Here is a 26,319-nt window from a genome sequence, read left to right on the forward strand (position 1 = left end):
GCAAGATATATTAGCGAATACCGTCGACAAATGGCAAAGAGCGCTTACGAAGGAAAGCTTTGTGCATTCGCTCCCAGCACAAGTGTGCTGCTTAAAAGAATGGCGTCTCAGCGACACGTAGCGTTATTTGCCACGTCACTGGAGAGCAAAGCATCGGTATACACTGAAGATTTTGCGTTGCGATGTTGCTTTGTACAAAAATTCCCGAAGCATTTGCCATCCACCGGCCGCTTTCGCAATAAATATGTCCATCATACGGATTGGCATATCACTGAAAATACAAGCGTAAGAGGATTTCGTACGCTCGTTTTATGATTAATCACTACGCGCGCGCTGCGCAGGCGTGTGCCTGAGTGCGCAGGACGAATTCAGGCAAGATTGCTGTCAATTGTTATTGTTTCGCACTTGCGCATTTCGTGCGCCAAGATGGGGTAGCGTACAAAGTGCAACGCGGTCGCAGTGAGCGAACGACGCCACACATGGGAAGAGGGCCAGCGCTGAGTGCAGGCCCACATCCTGGCGGACACGCCCGGATGTCGCTTTCCCCGGCGGCACGTCTCGCCGCTTACAGTGCAGGCATGCAGAACAAGTGTGGCCGTCGCTGATCAGATCACCTTACGCAAATTACACAGCCTGCCGGCCCGGTTCCATTTTCAAAATTCTTGAAAATAGAAAGTGTTTTAAAGTATGTGCGTATTATCCATGTCTCTCGATCTAAACTCAGACTTTCTTGAATAACAGCGGCGAAGGGTCCCAACATTTCAGTTACCACATACGAAACAAATAGATCAGGCGATTCGCATGTGAACCACGTGATTATGACTAAAGTGAGAAAGCGCTCAGACAATAAGAGTAGCTTTATTTCCAGCGTAATATGATGGGAGAGGCCAGCAGTAAAAGCAAAAGAAACAAGCTATGCTGACTCCTGCCTCCCGAAATAGAAGTACATTTATCTTACAAATACATAAAATGGCATACAGAACAACACTTCGCGTGCCCAACAGAAATTAAACAAGTGACGAAATATACACAAAACTCGATAAGACCGAATAACATATGCTTGCATATTCACAGTATATAGTGTTGCATAAAAAAGGAACGCATCTATTTTATTTATTTTTTTTTGCTAGTTGTTCTTAGACATATCTCCTTGGAGCACAACAGTTTAGTACACCCGGCAGCGTTTGTTTCATAGTCAGCAATCGATGGCTCGTGCTACAGAATTGAATAAGCTATTCATCAGTTCTACGGGTTTCGTATGTAGCTGCTTCTCTCTTAATATCAGCGAAGTTAGCCAAAAGCTTTCTTTTTTTTTTTTGGCTCTTCGTTATAGGAAGAAACTAAGCGATATGAGCGGATATTATGAACTCTCATTATATTGTTCTCGACGAAAAGTGGAGCTGACTCATAGAGAACATCGTGTATGCTTATGTGTCTTTTTCTCTGTAGTAAATAAAACTTAGCTAAGTTTCGAGAAGTAATAATTCCCCATACTAGGCGGCAATAGGCTAGGTATGAATAGAATACTGCCTTCGTTATGGAGAGTTTAGCTTTATTAGGCAGAATATCTTTGTTAGTGTAGGCTAACCCTGCGACAGTGGCTAATTTTGGCGCAATGTAATTTACGTCATCATTGCAGGTGATCTGTTCTGTAAATCGCCGTTCAAACGATCGGCTGTTCTGAGACGACGAGGGCTACTTTCTGAAGCGAACGTGTGTTCAAGGCTAACGTATAGACCAGCGTTGCTTGCAAATAATTCGCTACAATATATAGCCACTATGGTAACGTGTACGGTACAACGCTGCCGCGCGGGTTACACTTCTCCACTGGCGTTTCACGGAGGACGCCGACGTGATATATGCTCGACTCCCATTAAAATTCGGACTACGTTCGCGCGCACGAAAACGTTTCGGTACATATCAATATATCGCAACTATAGCTTGGAATCAAAGTGGATACCTAACATTCGCAAGCCGAACAACAAAGGCATGGCGAAGCTATGTCACGACAGAGCAAACTGTTGTGCTCGTCCTTCCACCACGTGCCCACAATTAGGCTGTCCCATCCCATACAAAGTTTTTATTAGTCAAATGTAAACACATCTGCATAGGGTGGTAGTTTTCCAGGCCTAACTCATTAAGACAGAAAAGCTAGGCGTGCAGAAATTTCACTCGGCACTTGAACCATTAAGTAATTAGTGGTAGAGTAAGAACTACAAGGGATGAATGATTAACGCTATTTAGAGACACGAAGAAACGGAAACATATGAGCTTAGCAGGCACGGCGATGTGCATTGTAGAAGTAAATGGACAAGTTCGAGACCGACACGAGAGTCAGCAGCAGTAAGCCCAGGCACACCATGCAGCAGACGCTCACTGCGCAAGCTGTCTGCTACATTCGGGGGAAACTGAACAGAGCGGCGAGAAAAAATGTAACCCGCTTAGTGCTGGAACACGAAACGTTTTATCAGAGCTAGCAAACGAAGCGCCTTACGGCGATAAAGTCCGCGAGAGCAGGTGAGCGGTGAAGAATCGGGTGACTTCGCACAGAGAGTTCGCGATACCTGCAAGGAGGAAGGCGCTCTTGCATCGTTTGTGAACCACTGCACAGTGGATATGCTCAGCGTTCGGACGCAGTCTTCATCAGCTGGACGGAGCGTGGGTTGGGAACAAAAGCTTACAAGCCGACGCTGAAGCGACGAGAAAAAACATACAAAAGAAAGAAAACTGTCAAAAATGCTACCAATCGCACGCCGCTATCAATCCGTGACTTGGTGAACCACGTTGACAAAGCTCACCGATGCAGAGAGTTATTTTTTTATTAGTGTGTTTATCAGTTTGAAGTGAGCAGTGGAAAAAAAAAAAAATATTGCACAATGCACGTTTCACATTCGCGCAGTCTCCCTTTCTAGAAGCTGGATTACCATAACAATTGTTTTGGATCCTACAGCGCTGCTCATTTCAAGCGGCCATCTGTCGAGGGATAGAACGCTTCTGCTCCATACTGCTCGTCGCGGTAGATTTGTTGAGCGATACGGTGGCAGTCGAAGCGTAGGTTCAGCGGAATCGGAATCCACAGTTCGTTGCAATTCCAACTCACGTAACACTAACGTAACCTCGAGGTTAATAACGGGCCACAGAATTGCATTCATGGAAGGTGGAGCTATATTGGGTAATATCTGAATGTATTTGTTCCGGACAGCAGCGCACTGTTTAATAGACTCGCTTCAAGGGCCGTCCTTGTCCGTGGGAGAAACTTCGTGAGAGCACTGGTCACGTGGTATGTGGCTCACCCTGTTGCGATGGGCTTCACGAGAGGCGTCGTCCTGGGCGCGGCGTTGCCGCCGGCGCGCGCCGTCCACGTGAGGGCTGGGCGCCGCGGCCGCTCATTGCCGGCGTGTGCGTCCCTTCCGGTGGCGGTGAGACGAGGGGCGCGCGATCCGCGAGCCGCGCACACCGGCTGAGTGGGGGGCGGCCCACCGTGCCTTGCGATAACAATATAACTCAATACTTGATTATGTCGGCGAGCGACATCGCTGCCTCTCTTTTTGGGCAAGGAGGCGTGGGTGGGCGAAGGGGGCCCAATCAGAGAGCGCGGCCTCCGCCACTGCCTCCTCCTGCCGGCAGGGGCCACAAACAGCGCCGCACGTGCTCGATGCGCCGGCCATTCTTTCTTTTTCTGCCTCCGGAGGCGGGCGAATGGCAAAACGAACGCGGGCGGAGGAAACAAAACAAGAAAAGGAGAAGATGCTGAGAAAGAGGAAAGCAGCGCCGACTAGTGGCGCCTCCCGTGAGCGAGATCCAAACTTCCCGGTCGACGGCGGCAGCTTTTGCGGCTGGGGCGCATCGGAGTTGGATTTCCGCGTATGGTCCATCTTTACATTTGTCGGTGCACCAACTTATTAATTTCTGTTTAATGAGACGGCCGGTGGCCAAACCGCATTGCCACAGGAAGGAGGAGGAGAAAATAAAGAGAGAAGCCAGGGATGGCAACGAGAAGAGAGAGTAAAACATCTTTATTAATAATATTTGAATGGCGAGAGCAGTGTGGGAGGAACCCTCAGTCCAGGGTCCCTAAGATAATTCCGGCGATGTTTCGAGCCCGTTGTATCACAGCTCGCAGGACCTCGGGAGGTCCGTCGCGGAGGGCATCGTCCCACAGCTCTTTGTTGCGTAGGGGGTAAAGGAGAGTTGGCAAGGGAGGAAAGAGGTTTGCAGTGCACTCAATCGTAACGTGGAACATTGTGGGCGAGCTGCCACAGCCAGGGCAACGATCTGCATAACAGTGTGGGTAGAATTTATTGAGAGAGACAAGATTTGCAAAAGTTGCGCTTTGTAACTGGCGTAATGCCACTGCTTCCTCCCGCGAGAAGGACGGCGGTGGTGCGGCGTGGGTGCGACGAATGCGTGTATAATCACGGAGTATGTCTTTGTACGGAGCAAGGGATCCCCCCACTCTGAACTAGTCGCCTCACCACGCCGAGTCGCCCGGAGGGAAATTTCTCGGGCAACCGCATGTGCGCGTTCGTTACCCGGCAGTGAGGTATGACCAGGGGTCCAGAGTAAGTGGATGCGAGATGTGCTTGGTGTATTTTGCGGGACCTGTTTGAGAATTTGGTGCGCCGCTCTCGGGATGCCATGTCCTGATAGGTACGCCCGGCATGCCTGTTGCGAGTCCGACACTTCCCCAGGAACACGGATGGCGTATCGAATTGCAAGAGCAACACCGAGAATTTCTCCGTAAACGGCATTTGTTCCGCGCATTGCAGCAGAGTCTCTCAGGGATTCGGTGCCATCGAAAACTACCGATGTATAGCCCTCTTGAGTGCGTGATGTGTCCGTGTATAAAGTATGTGTTTCCGGGACGTTTGCAAGCTTGCGGCCAATGTATCGTACACGGGCTTTGCGCTGCCCTTTGTCATGCTCGGGGTGCATATTAGGTGGCAAGGGAGGCATACTTAGTGCTTGGCGTATCGCTGACGACAAGTTCGTTGGACGGGTTTCAGACTCAAGTGGTGGGACAGAGTATCCTAGCCGTGTGAGAAGATGGCGGCCAGTAGGAGTGAGTAGGAGGCGTTGGCGATGGCTGACCCAATGTGCCTCTAGCAGCTCCCCTAGTGTGTTATGTGTCCCTAAGTTAAGGAGACGGCGTGTGGAACTATAATTCGGGAAACCATGGGTCAGCTTCGTCCCTTTGCGAATCATTGCGTCTATGCGAAGTTGTTGCGCTTGGATCAACCGCTTAAATGGGAGACGGTATGTAAGGCGGCTGATCACGCATGCCTCCACCAAGCGCAGCAGGTCCTCTTCTCGAAGGCCCGAGCGCCTGTTGGAGACCCTCCGGATCACGGCCAGAATTTGCTCAATCTGTCTGGATAGAAGGGAAACAGTGTAGTTTGACCTGCCATCCGCTTGGACGTGTAGGCCGAGGATACGAGCACGATTAACCTGTGGTATCGGTGTGCCATCCACGTGCACAGTGATAGGGGGAGTAGAGGAACGGCTCTGGGGGCGAATGATTATGAGCTCCGACTTTTCCGGAGCACATCTTAAGCCGCATTTTCTCGTGTACTCGGAAACTGTATCGACTGCTTGCTGCAGTCGGTCCTGGATGGCTCCGTCGGAACGCCGTGTCGACCAGATAGTAATGTCGTCCGCATAAATAGCGTGGGCAACATCAGGGATCTGGTCTAGTAGCCAAGGGAGCCCTGCGAGCGTGATATTGAATAGAGTAGGGGAAAGAACTGAGCCCTGGGGTGTCCCACGTTCCACATGGCGAATCGTACCGGATCGATGCGGTCCCATTCCTACGGTGGCTGTGCGATCTCGAAGAAATGCGCGGATATAGTTGTACATATGAATTCCACAGTGTGAATGTGCAACATTGCGAAGGATGAGGTCATGTTCAACATTATCGAAGGCCCCTTTTAGGTCTAAGGCGATGAGTGCTCTCGTTTCGGCGGACGACGGAGGTCCTATGACTCCCTCCCACAATTGTAAAAGCACATCTTTGGCAGACAGATGAGCCCGATGTCCGAATTGAGAGTTAGAAATGAATGATTTTTCTTCGAGGAAGGGCTGCAGACTCCGCAAGAGTACATGCTCCATGAGCTTACCAATGCAGCATGTTAGGGAGATGGGTCGTAAGTTTTCAACCTTAACAGGCTTGCCCGGTTTGGGGATCAGTGTGATGTCGGCGTGTCGCCATGCTTGGGGAAGCATGTCCTTGCGCCAGCAATCATTGAAGATATGGGTGAGGTGGTTATTATCCGCGTCACTGAGGTTACGAAGGGTGGCGAATCGGATGTGGTCGGCTCCCGGTGCCGCGTGTTGTGGCGTAGGTCTTGTAGGACCACCCGCACCTCGTCAGATGTGATGTCTGCATCGAGCAATTCGTTCGCCTCGCCTACATAAGGATAGTCAGGGTACTGCGGCGGCGGGCCTGTGGGTATGAAATGCTTCTCTAGCTCTCCGAGGAGTGTCGAGACATCGTCCCTGTACTCGTGCATTAGGATGTGCAGCTGTTGAAATGTTTTTCCCTATGTTGTGGTGGGATCTGTGGGTGAGCGAAGAATCGACCACGTTTTTGCTGCGCTCAATGTGCCTGAGAAGCGGTCGCAAAATCCTCGCCAGCTATTCCTCGTAAGGATCTCTGCATACTCCTGAGATTCCTGTGTAATTTGATCTATACGTTTCCTACGTTTCCTAAGTTTTCGGTTGAGGCGTTGTCGTTTCCATCGTCGTGTCAACCCTCTGCGGGCGTTCCAAAGATGAAGTAAATCCGGGTCTATGTCTGGTTTCTCGGTTGTGGTGTGCATTGTGCTCGTGGTGGCCTCTAGATCTTGTGCGAGAGAGTCAAGCCAGCGTTCGTACCCTTGGCGCTCAGGTGGGTCCTGGCGACGTTCCCTGAATTTCGCCCAATCCTTTATACGCACATTTCGCTCGGGCCTGCGCGCACCCCGTATTGACAAGGTGGTCGCCACAATGTAGTGGTCACTGCCAAGATGCTCCTCTAAAGGCCCGTGTGCAACGACTGGGCCAGTATTGCGCACGAAGGTAAGGTCGGGGCAGGTGTCACGAGATATCCTGTTGCCTATCCGAGTGCATGGGTGCTCTGGGTCGGTAAGCAGTGTGTACCTCATGTTACAGATGGCATTCCATAAGCGGGTCCCTTTAGCCTATGATTTAACGTAACCCCATGCAGTATGCGAAGCGTTAAAGTCGCCGGCCACCACACAAACCCGTCCAAACCTACCAAATTCTGTTAGTAGGTGCTGAAAACAGTGCGTTCGCGAACGGGGAGAACTGCATGCATTGAGTATAAACAGACTCTCGCTGCGTTTAGCTTACGTAATTATTTCCAATATTTGGTGAGGAATGTCAGTGTTAGTGGTATGCATGCGACATGTAACATGTTTCGAAACTAAGGCTCCCACAAGAGGAGAGACACCCGAGAACGTGCTGTAGCCGGATAAAGAAGGGGTGCATTGACTTCCTGTAAGAGGATTACATCGGGAGGGTTCGTGGATGCGGTGATATACTGCTGTAGGGAACCTCATTTTCGGCGGGATCCCCTGCAATTCCACTGCGACACCACTAGTTGCTCCGCGTTACGCGGCGCCATCATCATCGCGAGAGGAAGCAGGCGGTCGTGCACAGGGATGCGGGCGCCGGGTGCCCACATTTGAAGGTTGCGGCCGAGAGCCTTGGTCGGAAAGCGCGCTTCCGTTGTTACCGCTAAGCTCAGGAACTTGCATGCGTGCGAAAGTGCACTCTATACATGATTTTACTTGCTCCGTAATCCCTATTTGAAGGGCCTCCATTTGGCGTTCTATCCTGTCCAGAGCCGCCTGCGTACTAGTGCTCATGTCTGCCACCAGCGCGTCCATTTGTTTTTGCAGGCGCTCGCAGCGCGCCTCCATGTCACTACGTAGGCGGGCTATTAGAGAAGATCGGGATTTGATAACGAATTGGTATATAGGGGAAGGGGTAGGGAGAGATTTACGGAGCGGAGCGAGCTGTGGGGGACCTTCCGCCCGACATACCTCCCGAGGCGCCTCCATTGATGTTTTCTTCTCCGGGGTCCGCGGCACCCCTGAAGGGACCAGGGTTACCTTGGCTGGGGCGTCGGTCTGCAGGGCCTTCTTGTAGGGTTGTTGGGAAGATAGGGAAGGAGGGCGCTTCAGTGGGAAGCGCACCGATGCCTCACGGGATCGGGACCGAGACTTGGAGTGGGTCCGGAACTTGCGACGCGATCTCGAACGGGTGTCCGACCGGTCTTGTCTGGTCTCCTTCGTTGGGGCGCGCGACGTTCGGGTCTCCGCCGCATCTGTGGTAGTGGTCGGGTGGCTGGGGGGCTGGCGTTCACGCTGCTCTTTCTCGAGAGCTTTCCGTACCCAAGCTTTGTTCAGTGTCTGCCTAGCACGCCGCGGGCAGTTTGGATCCGCTTTAGAGTGGGTCCCGTCACAGGATCTGCAGTGTGGGGTGCGCGGATGTGACGGGGTGGGGTTGTCAGTCCCGCACGTCGCGCAAATGACCACGTGCGGCGTAGGACAGTAATCAGCCCAATTGCCGAGCTTGTGACATATCTTGAAGACCACTTGGCGGTGTCGATGGGGGTAGCAGCGGAGTTCTGCACCATAAACGCACGTAGCGAGGCACTTTAAGTTCTTCAGATGTTACCAACGCAACGTTGGTTTGACCCATCATTCGTGGTTGAAGTATTTGAGTTCCAGGAGCCAAAAGCTCATCCACTAGCTTGGAAGACGGTGTACAGGGCAAAAGACCAGGAACAATTCTCTTGCATGAGTTGTCTGGGGCCGCAAAATATGTTGTGATGGGACAGACTCACTGACCAAGGTTCAGCTCTCTCACCATGTACAATGCGTCGGCTACGTGTGACTGGGGTGTGCTGATGATTGCCAAGTTCTGCTGAAGTCGCAGCCGGAATATGATGTCCTGACGATCGTCGGTGGTCAAGCCGGCTGCACTCCATAGAGCACTGGCGAGTTCTGGGCGCGTCCATTTATTGAGGCAAAGTCCTCCGTGAGGCCGCAGAATTATCTTTTCGTCGTGCAAATGAAGTTGAGGCTGGTTCTGATTCCGACTGCGCTTGCGTACGGTAGGCTGGGAGTTGTCCGGAATGCCCAAGATGTTCTCAGAGGGTTGCATCTTAGCGTGCGTTTGACGGATGCGTCGCTTATGTATGACTGTCTTCCAACAGCCACCGGTGTCGTCGTCAGTTTTGTCGTCGTAAATGTTCGGGGTAGCATCCTCCTCCATCCTCTCCCCGGTCGGAGTGTCTGCCTCTCGTTGTTGGGTTGGAAAATTGGCGACAGTGGGATCGGCGGCCACTCCCGCGGTATCCACCTCGGGTGTCTTCGTTGTTGTCGAGGAACGCGCGGCGGCGTTCTCCGTCGCCGATTGCCTCTTCTGCTCGTTGGAAAATGGCGTTGCTATAGATAAAGGCTCAATCGAAACAGAGCGGTGAATTGGAAAGAGGAATGGGAACGCTGTGCTGTTCTTGATGTGACTCTCGTGTCTGCTTGCTAATTTCCACTGATCCCACAATCGCTGGGTAGCCACTGGAAACTAATTTTGAGTCCTTTCTGTTCGACGTCGTGATGAAGTTTGACGATTTCGTATGTTAGCTGTTCGTCAGCTCCACGTCTGATAATTCAGTGCATGCTGTGTAAATCCAGTCTCGAGTCGGCAAACACGGCCCTTGTACCAGGACTTTCTGTTTCAATGAATTGAAGCGCACTGCACAGAGCCGTGGGTTTTGCCGCCGTGGATGTCGTGACATGTGGCGTCTTGAATCGCAGTGTTACTCCTCTTGTCGGTAAAACATGGCACCCTCAGAACTGGTCAATGTGGTCGATCCGTCAGTATAGATGTGACGTGGATACTTCATTTCTCGTACAACAGGAGTAAGCTCCATTGTTTTGCAGCTAGCCGTGGTAAATCTGACTTTTTCTGAAATCCTGGAATTCCGAGGTGTACTTCAGTATGGCACAAACACCATGGTGGAGACATCGACCTACTCCGATGTCACCGAGGCACGATATGCACCGACACTTGTGCTAAATGACTTGCGGGGTCTTTCCAAGGTGAGTGCGGTGAGGTGGTGGCAAGGGGTCCGGGCAACGTGCCTGACATGTGCACGCTTTGTTTCGACGTCGATGTGCGTCGTGATTGAATTATCTAGAGTAATGGGAATAGTTTCAGCCATTTACGCACTGCGCGGTAATCCAGGGCATATCCTCAGAGCTTGGGCTTGAATGCTCTGAACTGCACGCAAATTGGTTTTTCAGTTGTTGGATATTACAAGTAGACTGTTCCGGCGGAACCCAACAAACAACACTCTGTGCAGCTGCAACATGGATTGTATGGACGCACACCAGTTCTTTCTTGCGAGGAACCTGAACAGGTGACTATAGCAATCAGTCACTTTTTCACGTGGTTGACGTGAGGAGTCCAGGACAAATCTCTGTCAATCACAACACCCAAGAACCTGTGACTTCTACTGGACGATATCCCTTGTGCGTTGATTGATATGGCGTACGCAGACATTGACTCCATTCATGGGCAACGTTATCGTAAGGCCCTTTATCATCTAGAAACAAGGCAGCAGAGAAGCGTTTACATGCCTTCTAGAATTCGACGTACGTTACCAAGTCGATAACGTTGTCTGTAGGTGAACGGCTGCGCCTGAATCCTGTCAGCGTGTTTGGGTAAATTTCATAGTGGTCTAAGTACCACTCCAGACGCTAGAATCATCCGTTCTATTACTTTTCCTACTGAACTAGCAAGCGCGATCTGTCGGTATGACGCAATATCCAAAGGCGATTTGCCAGCTTTGAGAAGCGTAATCAGGCGACTTGTGTTCCGTTCTTGAGGAACCGTGCCAGTCTGCCACAAGTCGTTGTACAGGAGCAGGAGTGCCTTTCGAGCTCGTTCACCAAGGTTACACAGAGCGCGGTATGTAATGTCATCTGGTCCTGGCGCCGAGGAACGCCTGCGTGAAGCAAGCGCAGACTCTTGTTCGTCTAGAGAAAAAGGGCACTCCATAAGGGGATCACGGGAGAGTGGTAAGTGATCGGGAGCCTGCGTTCCAGTGGACCTTGCTTCAGTGGCAATGCCCTTACAGAAGGATTCGGCGACTTCAATCTATTTGCATTGTAGGTAAAGAGCCAGGGAAATGAATGGGTGGCGCTGTCCAGGGGTTGCACGGAGGCCACGAACAGTTCTCCATATAAGAAACAAAGGCTTTCGGGGATTCAGAGACTCGCAGAAAGACATACGATGCTGTATTTTTTCTTTGTGTGTTTGGCCAATCTGAAATCATGAATGGACTTTGTGCGCTTATATCTTCGTTCCGCATGGTGGCGAATTGCCCTAAGTTTCTTTAACTCGATGTCGAATTCGGTACGTGCGGAACTTTTGAAAATCGAATGTGTGGCAACCTGTAAGGCACCTTTTATTGCGTCCCCTAGGCTGGATGGTATGTTGCCACGACAGCATGATTGATTTAAATTTGGTCCAGTCGGTGCATTGGACGGCTCCGGAGAACTTGGAGCTAGTCAGCCCCTCAATCCTGAGATTAGTTGGGATGTGGTCACTTCCCCGCGTTTCCAAGACCTAGAACCATTGAAACCTTCTGTTAAAGACTGCGAAACAAAGCTAAGGTCGAGGCAGCTACTACACGCTATTCCTCGCGGATAGGTAGAGCTTCCATCATTTGACAAAGTTCTCGTATAGAGGCAATGGGCACCAATCTTCGGCCCCTTGAGTTAATCGTGTCGCTTCCCCATATATAGTGGTGGGCATTGAAATCCCGTGACAGTGATCCCCTACGACGGTGGAAGCGTCGTCAATATTTCCCGTAAGCGCTCGCAGCTTAGACGACCTGATGGTGATAAGTAGGCTCCCAGAATCGTGGAAGTGACCTTGCTCTTCTTCACAGTCAAACACCAGTACTGGTTTTCATTCTTAGGTGACACGGGCTGACGAACAAACGTCAAGTCAAGCCGTATAAAACAATAATCTTGCTGCATTACCCACGGGTGGAGGACATAATCCCAATGGCCATTGAAAATCCCTCTTACGTCCGGATAAGATCGTGACGTCCAAGTTCAAGAGCAGTCGTCCTGGGGACATCCAGTGGATATCATTGTCGGATTAATTTTTAACATCCATTTCTGATCCTCCTGCGGAAATCCTTAGGTCATTCGTGCTTGACATTTTGCCACTGTCCTGAGCCGGACTTTGTTTGAATTTTAGTGATGAAATGCGCCCTTGCTGAGCATCTCTGCCCTTGCAAATGCCAACGTAGAACCGGCCTCGAGTTCATTCAAGCTATGTGAACCACATCTAGCTTGTGGAATATAGACGTCGACGTTTGTCACCGGAGTATCATCATCATCATCACCATCAGCCTGGTTACGCCCACTGCAGGGCAAAGGCCTCTCCCATACTTCTCCAACTACCCCGGTCATATACTAAGTGTGGCCATGTTGTCCCTTCAAACTTCTTAACCTCATCCGCCCACCTAACTTGCTGCCGCCCCCTGCTACGCTTCCCTTCCCTTGGAATCCAGTCCGTAATCCTTAATGACCATCAGTTATCTTCCCTCCTCATTACATCTCCTGCCTATGCCCATTTATTTTTCGTGATTTCAACTAAGATATCATTAACTCGCGTTTGTTCCCTCACCCAATCTGCTCTTTTCTTATCCCTTAACGTTACACCTATCATTCTTCTTTCCATAGCTCGTTGCGTCGTCCTCAATTTAAGTAGAACCCTTTTCGTAAGCCTCCAGGTTTCTGCCCCGTACGTTAGTACTGGTAAGACACCGCTGTTATATACTCTTCACTTGAGGGATAATGGCAACCTGCTGTTCATGATCTGAGAATGCCTGTCAAACGCACCCCAGTCCATTTTTATTCTTCTAATTATTTCAGTCTCATGGTCCGGATCCGCAGTCACTACCTGTCCTAAGTAGATGTATTCCTTTACCACTTCCAGTGCGTCGCTACCTATCGTAAACTGCTGTTCTCTTCCGAGACTGTTAAACATTACCTTAGTTTTCTGCAGATTAATTTTTAGACCCATATATCAAACGAAATAGAGAAATATCAACCATTACTGAAAAATGCAGCATAAAATAAACCAAATTCGATCGAATTCTACCCGCCTTTGGGATTTTCTTTATTCTGGTAGAGAGCGTGCAGGTACCCACAGAGACAGATTTCGGGACTGGTTCTAAAGCACAGCGTGATCGTAAGCTACCAAGCTTGTCTGACCGTCTCGTTATTAGCTGGGAAAGTGATTGTCTGTTCATTTTATGTAAACACAGCTGGCTTTTGGAATCTGTGTTCCATGGGTGCAAGTTGTATTTTCATTGGTACATGTCAATACTTCATCATCTTTGCGGCAGAGATTCTGCATAAGGCTAATGTTTACACCAGGTGTGCAATTCAGCCGATTATAAATTAAAAAAATGAACATCCCGCAGACATCTCCTAATAGTCCGCGGTTCATTGTACGGATGTCTGAGAGATCCTTAGCAATGAAAAGACAAACGAATTCTTGCTTCCGTGGAACATTCGTAGGTCCGTTCTAGACATAGGCGGGACACCCCTCGGGCTGCCAATTGGTATGCTCCTAGTACCAGCGGATGTCCGACGTACGCTCTTAGGAGATCTGCGGACGTCCCACGGATGACCAAGATATCCAGAAGCGGTACTTCAGCTGACGTCCAGAGGAGTTCAAATACCCATTCGGATGCACTCATACCCGGACAGTCTGATGGGAGATGACAGGTTTGGCTCGCAAATTACAATAATCGGAAACTGATTCAAGAATACAAACTGTCGGGGGGGGGGGGGGAGAAGTCGGACATACGCGAATTAAGTCCTCTGACGTTCCAATGAAAGACATGTATTCTGGACCTCCTCTCGAAACGAAAGAATTTGGCGGGCAATTGCTTTACCCTAAAGCCACAAGCGCTGGACCCAGGGTGTCCAGCATCTCCAGCGCACTTGCGCGTCTACAGCGGCAGCACCTACAGTGGCAGGCAGCTTGCGTGAATGCCAAGGAACAAAATCATTCTTGGCGTCTTTATCTTGAGTCCCTAATCATGCAAACCACGGCGTGCACGCTTAATCGCAACGTAGGCAATCTGCCGTCCATGTACGCCAAGGACCTTAGTCATGTTTTGCACCGCACATAAACAGGGTGCCAGCTCTGCCGCTTGTTTCATTGTGAACAAGGCTCCCGTGGGGGAGCGGAAACGGAAATATATATTTTAAACCAATTCGGTCGGTGCCCGGACGTGCAGACCAGACGGGCTTCCGTCATATTCTCGGCTTTACTCAAGCCTAATTCCGTCTTAAAGCAATATAACCACTCTATTTTGATGATTCTAAAAGCACCCACGAAACGGGAAAGCCATGTCTTTTATTTAATAAACGTACTTTCAAAAGTGAATCAAGAACAAATTTGGGGCCCCTATAACGTAAAATTATTGCAATTCATTTTTATTTAAATCTCATGACGTCAATTTGCGTTACTTCTAAAGCAAGCATCGGGCGGTGACCTGCAGTATTGTCTTAACAGCCCAAGCAAACGCTCTCTTTGTTTATAGGAGGTCACTTTTGTTTGCTTTAAGAACAAATAAGATTGCCTACATTAATCCATAATCAGTGTGTACCCGTCATATCAGATGGGGAGCTATCGCTCGTTTCGTGACGTCGCTCACATGTTCTTGACCAATCGTGGAAGGCTGATTGCAGAATTGTAATAGAAAAGTTTGCAACAGCTTTACGTTGCAGTGCCCTTGGACTATACGCGTAGTGCGTGCCGATTGCACGGGCCACTGGTGGCGGCCTTGCGCAGAACACACGGTAGAGGAGCCAGGCGCGCGCCGTAGTTTGTTGTGTCGTTGATAGTGCTTCTCTGTGTTATTCACGTTTTCAGAGCAAAATAGGCAGCACCCTTCGCATGTGTGGGTTCGCCAAAGTTTCAAGGAATGTCGAAGAATTGTTGCAGGGTGGGGGGCTCAAATACCGGCAAAAACGTGCCGGCGATACGGTTCTAATCATTCCCCGCAAAGCCTCATCAGCGGGAGCAACGGTAGCAAAAATGAATCGTCGCTCCAACGGGAAATTTTTTTTCTTTCTCGTCGGCGTTCTTTTCCAGTCGATCATAGTTAGACGCGTGAGCGACGAAGTTCGTCAGCAGTGCAGTATGCGGTTTAAAGGCATTTCGCTAAACTTCGGTATGCCGTTTGCCACTTGTATTGTTTTCCGCTTCTTTACCGCGTTGCGCTAGCTAGGCAGCACGACTGCACGAGCGCATTGTGTTCTATGTTAAAGCTACTGAAGCTTGCAAGAACTGAAATTGTTGGTTTTATGTGGCCCGATAAATCCTCGAACCAGGTGTCGTGCACTTCATGTTTTTACATCTATTTTAGGCGTGGCTTCGCACATGTTTAACTTTTGCTAGTTGCTCAATACATAACTCTTTTTGATTCTTTTGACCTGCGAGGTTTTCACCCTGCCTCATTTGTAAAGGGTATAAATCACGCTGTGTCTTATCGGAATGATACCAAGGAAGTGTTTCTTTCCCGAGGTCATCTTAGATATAGCGTTATTTTTGGAAATTTGTTTAGAAAATAGGTAGTTGGGGGCGAGAATTGCTAATAGTTGCTGCATATGGCACTTTTGTAACATTTTTCGCTGAATAGTTTGCGCCAGGTTTGGGAAGTCATCACACCTGGATGCTGCCTGAACACACTTAACACGCCTAGCGATTTGTTTGTTTCACAACGTAGTCCCTTCTTGCATGTGAATTTTGTACTCAACTGAATTCTCTCTTATTGTGCTTACGCTGCAGAGGACTAAATCCGGCCTTAACGCCAGCGCTCACCTACTTTGACTGGCGCTGCTCTCCCTTTAAATATATCATGTGGCGCCTCTCTCTAGTAACATAAAGAAAGTACTGAAAAGTTAGTCAGACTTTAGCTTTGTACGTTTCCAAGATGCTCCCTTGGGGAATTTAAGATTGCAAAAACTGCCGCGGGAACTACAGTTCATCGGCGCATGCAGCAGAATTGCATCGGTGGTACAGCACTAACACGCGCTTTTATTAACCCGTGCGTTTGGTGGCTTCGTTGACTATAGTGCACGCGTTTCCATCAATAAATTCGCAATTACTCTTCTTGAGGCGACTTCGACTGGACTTATTCGGCGATGTCACATGTCTTCATCGGCAGAAAAATCGCAACGGCATATACAGACATCGCACCATGCGGGTTTTTTTCATATAGGTCTGCATTAACGACGGGTGCTGATTATTGAGGTACAGAAGCAGCATTACGGCAAGGGCAGAAAAAATAACGATCGAGATATCGCATAACTCAATAAAATTTATCGGCTAGTTAACATGAGCTCCACTTCATGTAAATGGGGTTCATCCATGGCGTTTGGCTGCCGGACTCACCTGGCATGTATGTGGACCATGTTGTCCCAAACACCGGCAACATCGTGTTCATACCCGCTCCCACATAGGTCAGCGTCTGCCCTACAGCTGTAACCGCACAAGCAGTGGCCTGGCACCCGAACAAAGGAGAAATCGCAGCCGCGAACTTCAGCCATCCTTGCTGCAAAAGGTTGTCGTCTGCTATTGCTCCCGCGTGTACTCTTGGAAGCGCCCGCTAGGTGGCTATCAGTGGTGCCTCTATAGGCGGTGCACGAGGCGTATATCTTGTGCATGTTCAGAATTACGGCGCAGCTGTAAAAACAGTTGCTGTAGAAACAATGCACATTGCAACTAAATTATTTCCAGAACACTCTTAAAAATGTTTACAACCTTTGGGCCTTATCTTGTCTAAGAACAATAATCATCATCTGCCTTGTTTGCGTTTTCTTTCTTGAAAACTCAGCGCTGGCTTCTTTCCTTTCGAGAATGCTATGTCACGCTCTTAACGCGCATGCTGTTGGCCGGCCAAGAGGGATGACGATTATTGTTGTGGGACAAGGTAAATGCCAAAGGGTGCAAACATTTTTAAGCGGGAAGCGAACACAATCTTTTAATGCTGGCACAATGGCAGATATGCAAGAGCGAAGATACTCGAATAGCTTGTAACTCGCTAAAAGCACAAGTACAATAACAAAATATGATACACGCGAACCGGTAGACTTAAAGGGACTGACAACCAATTTTTATGGTGCCCATTTTTTTAGTGCAATGGAAAGCTTACCGTTCACAGGGTATAGTCATGAAGTGGTAACGCAGAAAATGCACTGGAACATTTTTTATCTCGATTTTTATATCTGCAGTGAGGAAGAAATTATTCACTGGAGGCATGCTGAGAACGTTGATAGGTGAGTGCAAAAGCGATTGTACGCCGGCATTAGTGGGAGGCAGACAGTAAGGGCGGCCGTAACTGTGAGAAAGTATTATTTTGCTTATCAAGTCCATATTCCTGTAATTCATGTTGTTCGAAGCGTTAAAGTATTTCTGTAATAATAACTACGTGTTTTCGTGGTTTCCTGTCCAACTGCTTTGGTATTTAATCAGTCAAAACGAAACCAATAGGATCGAAAACGAAACGACGCTTTTACACGGGACACGCAGTTCAGCGTGTTGCCGTAGCCATGCGTGCGCTTTTGATTTCTGAAGCATAGAATAATGCGCAAGTGTCTAATATTATACCAAGTGCAATTTAAAGCAATTATTATGCAGTACTTAATAACAGTTGACTTACCCCCTACAGTAACCTCATACACTACATCCCAAGCTTCAAGATTTCACCGCCAGACCTCGCCAGTCACTTGTTCTTGAGGCTTTCTTTGCCAATTTATAATTGCAATTCCTACTTATAATGCGAACAGCGTGCTGGATTATATCACTATAAACTATGGTACTTTCATTTGGACAAACTTTTCACAATACAATCTGGCCAGTTGTTAAGCCATTTAAAAAGTGCCGCACTAATCATGGCAAAGAAATGCTACAGTTATTGTTGCCTATATTACTGAATGCATTCTGTAGGGAACAGCTTTTTTGGCTTCACACAAATTTCAGTGAAACGACATGGAAGGGTATGACTGAGAAAATTACTGCTCGAAATTGACTCATGCTTATACGAACTTTCGTTGCTTTCTTGCTCACTCACCATCTTTAGTTGACTTCGTATTTAGCAGAAGTGCTGAGTGCATATACTATTACTCAAACATGTGTGTACGCTATCTATCTATCTATCTATCTATCTATCTATCTATCTATCTATCTATCTATCTATCTATCTATCTATCTATCTATCTATCTATCTATCTATCTATCTATCTATCTATCTATCTATCTATCTATCTATCTATCTCTCTCTCTCTCTCTCTCTATATATATATATATATATATATATATATATATATATATATATATATATATATATATAGCAGCGAGACGTAGTGTGAGTGTGAACAAAGACGACGCTTTGGCGAAGCGAGCGTGCGACTGTTTTGGGCAGCCATATTGTGCAAGCAGCATTGCTGCAATTTGTAAATACCTTTAAATATACCTTCATCTTACTATTTCTGCACCCGTGGCATTTTAGGGGAGCTGCTGGGTATTACCACGAGAGGCCACGGACCTCCCCAGTGGTTGTCCCCTCGGTATAAACGTCATGAGTGAGGAGGAGAGACCTGCGCCAGCGGCGAGAACCCCAATCATTGTCCTGGCGTGTCCGAAAGATCCAGGAACGTTCTGCGGCACTGGTAACGTCGATATGGAAGGAATATTGGATCGCCATGTATGAGCGTGTGAGTACCCAGAACCCGTGGGATGTAACCGGAATGTTGGCCATCTTGATCTATTTGCGAGGCATGGCGATGGTGCGGTTTGACAACCACGAAGATGAGCTTACGGACTGAGATACCTGTGCGCAGAAGCTGAACGACTTGCTTGTGCGTCCATTGGGGCGGAAAAACGACGGCAAGAAAGACCTAGTGACTCGTGCGCACACGTCCACGGCATCACACGTCGCTTATATCCAGGACGTGCTCGGCCGCGAGGCAGAGAATGACATGTGCGAGCCGCACAAGCTCGGACGTATTCTGAAGGTCATCGCTGACGATGCTTTCAATCTAGTAATGTGGGAGAACTGTGGGATAGTCGGCGGTATTATCAAGGAGTGCCACCGCTTTGAGCAGGCAAAGAGCCGCGGCATTGCAACGTTGCCAACGAGGTTCGCCCGCTCGTCGAACACAGCTGTGACTTGCTCATGCGAGGACAGGACAACGCAGCGACCATCCAATTCAGAAGACCTGACTGGAATTCTTCGGCGCGAAATTGAAGCAATGTGACCTGCCAACATTTGTCCACGCATCAGTGATCCCAACAGCTTGCCTGTTGTACCACTTGTTCAACCAGTCTGCGAAGAACTCCAAAATCTCGGAGTTCATTCCGTTTGCTCTATTGCAACTCCACGACGAGCTGAGGGACTTTATCCTTCGCCTAGCACCCTCCAATTTACCGAAACGCTGCCGAATGGCGAACTGCTGAGGATCGATCGATCTGCTTTGCATATACCGTCGAATCGGTCGCACTGCCCGCCATTTCCACAACCGTATATCTTCTTCACTTCCGCGACCGACCTATGGCTACTACCGTTCCGGACAGGGCCCTCGCCATCTCCAGCCTCCATTTTACCAGCAACGGCCAACGTTGACGCTTCTACTACGCGGAGCTTCACCGCCACCAGTGGCGTTCGCCGTCATCATCGGCCGTCGTCCCTGCCGCCCGCCGTCCCCAGTGAACCTCCGACGCTCTTCCCAAGATAATAAACTTCTGCAGCTCCCGGAGGGGCTGGTGCACTGACGACTGAACTTAAAATCCTCTGCTCACTTTAATGGCCAAACAAATCCCGATCGGCGTTCTAGTCGGTGGTGTAAATATTCGGGCATTGATCGACACTGGTGCGCAACTGTATGTCATAAGTGCCCGATTGTGCCGCCACATGAATGCAGGGCTCACTCCTGCCGCATCACGAAACCTCCGCGTCTCCGACGTAAGAACGCCCACCGTGCTCATAATACGCACTGCTCGCGTCAGCATCGCAGGGCACCATATCACTGTTTTGATGCTCTCATGGTATTATCCCAGGATTAGACTTCTTATCATCTCATTCCTCCCTCTTTGACTGCGCGTCAGGTGTGATTCAACTTCAACTGCCCCATAGCTGCGACATTGAAATTGAAGCAATGTGACCTGCCAACATTTGTCCACGCATCAGTGATCCCAACAGCTTGCCTGTTGTACCACTTGTTCAACCAGTCTGCGAAGAACTCCAAAATCTCGGAGTTCATTCCGTTTGCTCTATTGCAACTCCACGACGAGCTGAGGGACTTTATCCTTCGCCTAGCACCCTCCAATTTACCGAAACGCTGCCGAATGGCGAACTGCTGAGGATCGATCGATCTGCTTTGCATATACCGTCGAATCGGTCGCACTGCCCGCCATTTCCACAACCGTATATCTTCTTCACTTCCGCGACCGACCTATGGCTACTACCGTTCCGGACAGGGCCCTCGCCATCTCCAGCCTCCATTTTACCAGCAACGGCCAACGTTGACGCTTCTACTACGCGGAGCTTCACCGCCACCAGTGGCGTTCGCCGTCATCATCGGCCGTCGTCCCTGCCGCCCGCCGTCCCCAGTGAACCTCCGACGCTCTTCCCAAGATAATAAACTTCTGCAGCTCCCGGAGGGGCTGGTGCACTGACGACTGAACTTAAAATCCTCTGCTCACTTTAATGGCCAAACAAATCCCGATCGGCGTTCTAGTCGGTGGTGTAAATATTCGGGCATTGATCGACACTGGTGCGCAACTGTATGTCATAAGTGCCCGATTGTGCCGCCACATGAATGCAGGGCTCACTCCTGCCGCATCACGAAACCTCCGCGTCTCCGACGTAAGAACGCCCACCGTGCTCATAATACGCACTGCTCGCGTCAGCATCGCAGGGCACCATATCACTGTTTTGATGCTCTCATGGCATTATCCCAGGATTAGACTTCTTATCATCTCATTCCTCCCTCTTTGACTGCGCGTCAGGTGTGATTCAACTTCAACTGCCCCATAGCTGCGACATTCACAAGATACACAACCGCGCTTATATTACCTCTGTGACATCTTCTGCCATCGTAAGCCACCATTTACGTTACTGTGACTATTTCTACTGTAAAGGGGGTTTATTCGGGTCCTAGAGAAGCAGCGACCAACGCGGCAGCAGCAGCTAGGGCGCAGCGAGTGAGCGAACTGGGTATGAGCCACGCGGTGGCAACGGGGCTTTTTGGCCTGCCAATCTTCTTCGTCACAATCCCCCCCCGGGATTGAAGAGTAGCCAACCTGGCGATCTAGGAAGAGGTCAGAGGATCGTAATAGGACTTTAGCCTGTCAATGTGCACAGTGTCTCGTCCCCGACGACACGGATCGGGAAATGGTGACACGGGCTCGACCACGTAATTAACAGGTGATGGTGCGCAACCACATGGTAGGGCCCGTGGTACTTCGGGAGGAGCTTGGACGAAAGGCCAGGGGCAGAAACAGGCGGTACCCAAAGCCACATGAGTGAGTCTATAGGGAAGGGGTGAGGGGGTGGGCTGAGGTCATGGCGCTCTTTTTGGCGGCACTGTTGAGCAGACGTCAAAGAAAGGGCCAGTTGTCGGCCTTTCTCGGCGTACTGAGCGACCGTAGAAACAGGTGAGCACTCAGCAGGGTCCGGCCGGTACGGGAGAACCGTATCAATGGTGCTGGAGGGATGGCGGCCGTAAAGCAGAAAGAATGGTGAGAACCCGGTAGTGGCTTGAGAGGCAGTGTTATAAGCATATGTGACGAATGGAAGTACAAGATCCCAGTTGGAGTGGTCAGACGCAACATACATTGATAGCATGTCACCAAGAGTTCTGTTGAATCGTTCTGTTAAGCCATTGGTTTGTGGATCATAAGCAGTAGTAGTGCGGTGAATAATTTGGCGTTCAGATAGGAGTGACTGCAGGACGTCCGAGAGGAATACGCGACCGCGATCGCTCAGCAGTTCACGGGGTCCGCCATGGCGGAGAACAAAGTTGTTCAGAATGAATGAGGGGACGTCTTTTGCTGATGCGGCAGGCAAGGCGGTGGTTTCAGCATATCGTGTCAAATGATCTACGGCGACAACAATCCATCGGTTGCCAGAGCCAGTAGATGGAAGAGGCACGTATAAATCAATGCCGACACGGTCGAATGGCTGAGCTGGGCAGGGAAGCGGCTGGAGAGGTGCGGTGGAGAAATGCGGGACACATTTGCGGCGTTGGCAGGCAATGCAGGAGCGTACGTATTTGTGGACGAAGTTGTACATCCCTCGCCAATAATATCGTAGGCGAAGCCGTGTGTTGGTTTTCGACACTCCGCCGTGACCACATTGCGGAGCAGAGTGAAAAGCGGAGCATAAATCTTGTCGAAGGTGGCGGGGCACTACCAAGAACCATGTGCGGCCGTCATTGTGGTAGTTGCGGCGGTACAAAAGTCCGTCTTGGACGGTGAAATGCTGCGCCTGTCGGCGTAACGCTCGAGGTGCCGAAGTTGCCGGAGGATTTGACAAAAAGTCGGATATCATGACGATTCATGGGTTTTTACGTTGCTCTGGGGCCATGTCCAGGAGGTCAAGCAGTGAGATATCAGGTCTGTAGGTAGAAGTACTGCTGTCAGAAGTTACTGGCAAGCGCGAGAAGGCATCGGCGTCAGAGTGTCTGCGTCCAGAGCGATAGACGACACGCATATCATAGTCCTGGATTCGGAGGGCCCACCGAGCGAGGCGGCCCGACGGGTCTTTGAGGTTAGACAACCAGCAAAGAGCGTGATGATCCGTCAGCACTTCAAAGGGCCGACCGTAGAGATATGGGCGAAATTTTTGAAGAGCCCATACGATAGCCAGGCGGTCTTTTTCTGTTACTGAGTAATTGGCCTCAGTTTTTGTGAGTGTACGACTGGCATAAGCGACCACGTACTCGGCATTAGGGTTCTGACGCTGTGCGAGCATGGCACCAAGGCCGACACCACTGGCGTCAGTGTGAAGTTCTGTAGGTGCGCTTGGATCAAAATGGCGCAAGATCGGCGGAGACGTGAGTAGGCGACGAAGAGTCGTAAAGGCATCATTGGAGGCTTCCGACGAAGCAGAAAGTTCATTGTCGCCTTGTAGGAGTTGGTTTAGTGGGGCGATCACAGTAGCGAAATTGCGAACGAAACGTCGAAAATAGGAGCATAGGCCAATGAAGCTGCGTAGTGCTTTTAAGTTAGTGGCCTTGGGGAATTCGGATACGGTGCGAAGTTTAGCAGGATCAGGAAGGATGCCTTCTTTGGAGACAACATGGCCTAATATAGTCAATTTTCGATTAGCAAATAGGCACTTCTTTAAGTTAAGCTGGAGCCCAGGATTCCGGAGACAGGTCAAAACTTGATGTAAACGGCGAAAATGGGTCGGAAAATCAGGGGAAAAGGCTACAACGTCGTCGAGGTAGCAGAGACAAGTGTGCCACTTCAGGCCGCGCAGGATGCCGTCCATCATGCGTTCAAAAGTGGCGGGCGCGTTGCACAGACCGAACGGCATTACAGTGAACTCATACAAGCCGTCTGGTGTTACAAACGCAGTTTTAGAACAGTCAGCGTCAGCCATGGGCACCTGCCAGTAGCCAGAGCGGAGATCTAAGGTGGAAAAAAAAGCTCCGCACCTTGCAAACAGACAAGGGCCGTCGTCGATACATGGCAACAGGTATACATCCTTTCGGGTAATCTTGTTAGGCCTTCGATGATCCACGCAAAATCGTATGGTACCGTCTCTTTTTTAACTAGGACGACTGTCGATGCTCAGGGACTACTAGAACGCTGGATGACACCGCGTTTCAGCATATCGTTCACCTGGTCATTGATAACACGTCTGTCGGTCGCCGATACTCGGTAGGGACGCTGCCGAATGGGCACATGGCTCCCAGTGTCGATGGTGTGCGAGACAGTCGTTGTGCGGCCGAGGGATGTTGCTTGGCAGTCAAAGGAAGAAGAGAAGCTTTCGAGCAAGTGAAGAAGTTCATCGCGCTGCGTCGACTTAAGGTCACTGGCAATAGCTGGCGTAAAAGAACGCGGCAGTAACTGAGGAGGCGATGCCTCGAGAGCGGCAAGATAGATAAGTGGAGTCGTCCGTCGTGTCAAATATTGAAGATGAGGCCAGGGGTTCTGCTCTGCCAAGGCTTTCACGGCGACGTAAAGTAATTGATTCGGCCGATGGGTTTGACACGCACATCAGAGAGGAGCCAGTTTTGAAGTCGAGGACGGCGAATGGCAGTGGTAGTGAACGGTGGCGAACTAAAAGTTCAGATGGAGCGAAGAGTGCTGTTCCGTCATCTACAGAGTCACAAGAGATACTGCCATGGGCGGAAGACCAGGTAGGTATAACGGTGTCTTCAGAAACGGTGATTTTGTGACAAGGGTCCCTTTGGTCAATGATAATATCGCCCGAAAACTGAAACAGCTCGATTTTGGCGCGGGCGCAGTCAATGATCGCATAATTTGTGGAGAGAAAGTCCCAACCTAATATGATGTCGTGTGAACAAGATGGCAACACGATGAATTCTATGATATAGAGGACCTCCTGAATGACGACACGAGCGGTGCAGGCGCCGGATGGCTCGACGTGCTGCGCGTTGGCAGTCCGAAGGGACCGTCCAGAAAGCGGCGTCGTCACTTTTCCTTTTTTGCAGCAAATACGGGCATCTATCGCTGAAAGTGCAGCGCCGGTGTCCACAAGTGCTAGCGTCAATGTTCCTTCCATTGCGACTTCAATAACGCTTTTCGGGGAAGTGTGAGGCCTTATACAATACGCAGACACCGCAGTTCTCGCCTCCTGAAGTGCTATATTTAGTTTTCCTGGCGCAGAGGGCTCCGGCGATGGTGCATGGGGGAAAGGGAGCGGCGGTGAGGAGAAGGTGAACGGCTACCGGAGAATGCGGTCTCGACGGCAGGAGATTCAAAGGTGTCAGAATAGTTGCGGCGCTGTTGGAAACATGGCGCATATGGACGCACATTGTTGGGGACGTTCGGTGTAAGCAGGCGACAGTGACGTGTCCAGCACGGCCACAATAAAAACAAATCGGACGATTGTCGTCCGTGCGCCAATGATCTTGTGGTCGTGCACACTGCACCAGTGGCACGACTCCGAGAGTGTCTCCGTATCCGCTCCAGTGGCCGGACTGGAGCGGATACGGGCGGGCGCAAAGGTGGGCGAAGGGGACCGTAGGTCTGTGGTGCAGGCCTCGAAGCGACTTCGGAGTACGTCATGGGAGCGGCAACCGGAGCCTGCTGGAGAGAAGGTGGAATGTGGTCGGCTACCTGCTCCTTGATGACAGATTGGAGAGCAGGCGCCAACGGAGAATTCGACTGGCCGTGTGCAAGGGGAATCAGAGAAAGCTGACGAGCCACCTCTTCACGGACGAACTCCTTGATCTGCAGCAGCAGCGACGTGTTATCCGGGGAAACAGCCAAGCTCGACATTGAAGTCGCCTGAGGAGGAGATTGGCGGGTGGCTATGCGTTTTTTGCGGAGTTCGTCGAAGCTTTGGCAGAGACTGACGAGTTCAGAGACTGCCGCCGGATTTTTCGCCAACAGCATCTGGAAGTCGTCGTCTTCAATGCCTTTTAAGATATGGCGGATCTTCTCGGCATCAGCCATTGTGACGTCGACGCGGTTGCAGAGGTCGACAACATCTTCTATATAACTAGTAAATGTCTCCCCGCACTGTTGCGCACGACTGCACAAACGTTGCTCGGCGCGAAGCTTGCGAACGGTGGGGCGCCCAAATACCTCCGTCACGTTAGTCTTGAAGGCCGTCCACGTCGTCAGATCACGTTCATGGTTGCGGTGGCACAAGCTGGCGACACCGCTCAAATAAAAGGATACATAATTCAGTTTTTTCGTGTCGTCCCAGTGGTTGTGGATGCTCACCCGGTCGTAGTCAGCGAGCCAGTCTTCTGCGTCATGGGCTTCGGTACCGCTGAAGATGGGTGGGTCGCGTTGACGCAACGGGCCTGGGCAGACCACGGTAGTCACCGGGGCAGCGGGTTATGGTGGTGGTGGTCCTTCTTTCGGCATAATGAAGACTGGCTGGAGTGTCCGATTGCGAAGTTCCAGAATTCCTGTTGTACCCAGCACCTCCACCAATTGTAAAGGGGGTTTATTCGAGTCCTAGAGAAGCAGCGACCAACGCGGCAGCAGCAGCTAGGGCGCAGC

General features: G+C 50.1%; 1 protein-coding gene across 3 annotated transcripts in view; it reads right to left on the reverse strand.

The window, feature by feature from the left end:
- nab (NGFI-A-binding protein homolog) overlaps positions 1–3,539 on the reverse strand; it is a 941,120-nt gene extending 937,581 nt beyond the window's left edge. For all 3 annotated transcript variants that reach the window (XM_072288146.1, XM_072288148.1, XM_072288145.1), the window contains exon 1: positions 3,294–3,539. The gene's annotated coding sequence lies outside the window, so the exon portion shown is untranslated. The remainder of the gene's footprint in view (positions 1–3,293) is intronic.
- Positions 3,540–26,319: the final 22,780 nt, after the last annotated feature.

The sequence above is a fragment of the Dermacentor andersoni genome, chromosome 5 (genome assembly GCF_023375885.2).
Source record: "Dermacentor andersoni chromosome 5, qqDerAnde1_hic_scaffold, whole genome shotgun sequence".
In the NCBI taxonomy this organism is placed as follows: Eukaryota; Metazoa; Arthropoda; class Arachnida; order Ixodida; family Ixodidae; genus Dermacentor; species Dermacentor andersoni.